Raw genomic sequence first — 2,757 nt, 5'->3', positions numbered from 1 at the left:
AGCCATCTCTTCAGTCTGTGTACCTCCACCGCCTTTTATTCCATCACTCCCTGGGTTGTGATACTTACGAGAGTGCCTTGAAAACTCTTCAATCAGCTCCTTGGCCTGATTTGGGTTCTTCTTTGTTAGTGGTCCTTGTGAATCAAGGAGTTGTCTAGTCATGACATTCACCCCATCATAAAATATTGACATTTCTTGCTGAATATTGAGGTCATGTTAAGGACAATTCATTAACAACCCCTTGTAGCGTTCCCAGGCCTCGTACAATGACTCCCCCGGATTTTGCTCAAAGTTGGCAATTGCCTTCTTGAGTTTAGAGATTTTGGAGGGTGGGCAAAACTGATCTAGAAACCTCTCACGCAACTGGGCCCAGGTGGTGATTGTACCGGGTGGGAGTGCCTTCAACCAGTCTTTTGCTGCTCCCTTGAAAGTGACTGGTAGCATCCTTAGCAAAGCTGTCTCCCTTGGGATATTGGGAGTATTAAAATAATCCGCAATATCGTTCACTTCGTCTAAGTGTTTGAAAGCATCCTCGTAATCCTTCCCGTAAAATGGGATATCTTTCAGTGCAGTAAGGATATGTCCCTTCAACTCAAATGTGGTATTGGGAGGAATCGTAGGATGTACTAAACCCGGCCCCACATCATCTCAAATGCGCTTTTTGTAGTCCCCCATGGCCATCTCATCTATATTTGCCATCTTGTTCTCCGGCTCGTTCTCGGGTTCACTCGTATAAAGGCCAAATTCTGTGTCGGATTCGTATTCTGATTCGTGTGGAATAGGAATTGGACCAAGTTCTTCAACTCTGCCTTTATCCTTTGGGGTGGAACTTGACTCTCTTGTCTTCTTTCCCGACTTCCTTGAAAATGTTGATTTTAGTTCTTGCAATGGCGTCTTCTTTGGCGTGTGATCTTCCTTCGCGTTCTTATTCTTATTTTTGTGAAGGGCGGACTCCGGATCTTCAAGTGGCGGCACCAAAGGTGTGTTAGAGCCTCTGGTCATGAACTCCTGCAAACTAAACAAAATAACAACGTAAAAACGAACTAAAATAGAAAAATAAACTAAAAACTAAAGAAAACTAAAAATTACAGTTCTCACGTCGTGAATCTGTAAGATTCACGTCGTGAGTCCTGTAACATAAAAAAAATTCAAACCTTGCTGGATAATTAACTTTTTGCAGGTTTTATCCCACAAAAAGGATCGATTAACCCAAAGCAAATAAATAAATAATAAACTAAGCCGTTCCCCGGCAACGGCGCCAAAACCTTGATGTGCACGGAAGTACCCACTAATTTTAATATTTATAACCTAACAAACTTAGACTAACTATGCACTTATAGGCAGTGTACCTAGTCAGATTACAGTATAGCTTAGGTAAGTCGGGTGTCGATCACAGGGAACGGTGCTCTTAATTAATCTATTTACCACTAAATTAATCTAATTATTAACAAGCTAAAAGGGTTTTTATCTAATTTTGCAAGTTTAGATGAACTTAATTCTTTAACAAAAACTTAATCAATAAACAAAACACTTCTGTTAGTTCGAATCCGCTTTCGCTCAATGGTTATACATTAGTTAGGACTATTACTGTTGGTTACCAATTAAAGAAGTATTAGCAATTTAGTTCTAAATATACTAATTATTAATCAATTCATGTAAATCTATGTATGGTCACACAATAGTTAACACAGAATCAATTATTAAATAAGATTGGAGCCATAAAAGATTGATTAATCAAAACACAATTACAGTCATAATATGAGTTCTCTAACACAGCTTAATTCAATGATTCAATTACTTATCTAAGATTGGTTTGATCTTAGCTCTAATAAACTAGCCTTCACTATATTATTAGGTATTCAAATTCATGCAGATTTGTGTTCACTAACTACACAGAACAAGAATTTAAAGCAACCAAATCATTAACTAAAGCATGCTAGGTAAAATCAATCAACACAAGCATATCACCAACAAGTAAAGTCAAATCTAAATGCATTAAAACCATGAGTTCCAGCTTCATCTAGCTAACAGAAGCAGCTAGATTTAGCTGGACATACTAACAGCTAAACAAACAAAAACTATAATCAAAGACATGTTTAAGTGTACCAATCTTTTAAACCAAATTATGAACTTCTTCTTCCTTGGTGTTAAAACCAACTTCCAGGTCTTCTTTTTCCTCTGAATTTCGTCTCCAGGAACCCTTCTCAGTCAGCCAACCTCCCCAAAGTCATAGGGATCAAGGATATATATAATATTGAATTTCTCCTGATTCACCTCGTGAATATTTAAGATTCACCTCGTGAATGCGTAAATATCCGTATACAACACGGATTCCTGATCCGCGATGTTTATCTTCCAAAAGCCATACTCACCTCGTGAATCTTATAATATTCACCTCGTGAATGCGCCCTTTTTCTGATTTTCTTGTCTTTCAAGCCTTCAACCTCCAAAGTTCCATTCTTTAACGCTTTTAGTCCATTTTCTTCAAAATGTCTTCTTTTTGGCTGCAAAATATAATTTAACCTTATAAGTACCATTATTCTATACAAATGACCAAAATATATATAAAAATGTACTTAAATATTGCCTAAAAATATGTATAAATATGGCAATATCAAAATACCCCACACTTAGGCTTTGCTTGCCCTCAAGCAAATCTAACTATTTTCAACTTACACCTTTATCACTAACATTACATAGAACAATCCAATTCCAGCTCAGCCATTATGCCAAGACCTCAACGCATGCATTTGTGTC

At 37.3% G+C, this 2,757-nt stretch overlaps 1 non-coding gene across 1 annotated transcript; it reads left to right on the top strand.

Moving 5' to 3' along the window:
* Positions 1–208: 208 nt before the first annotated feature.
* On the top strand, positions 209–315 carry LOC145110414 (small nucleolar RNA R71). Its single transcript, XR_013709794.1, has one exon. It is a non-coding gene; the product is annotated as a small nucleolar RNA R71 (small nucleolar RNA).
* Positions 316–2,757: the final 2,442 nt, after the last annotated feature.

This window comes from Lactuca virosa, chromosome 4 (genome assembly GCF_052849685.1).
Source record: "Lactuca virosa cultivar CGN04683 chromosome 4, Lactuca_virosa_CGN04683_v6, whole genome shotgun sequence".
Lineage (NCBI taxonomy): Eukaryota > Viridiplantae > Streptophyta > Magnoliopsida > Asterales > Asteraceae > Lactuca > Lactuca virosa.
Note: the sequence above shows the minus strand (reverse complement) of the source record. Positions and strands in the feature narration are given on the sequence as shown.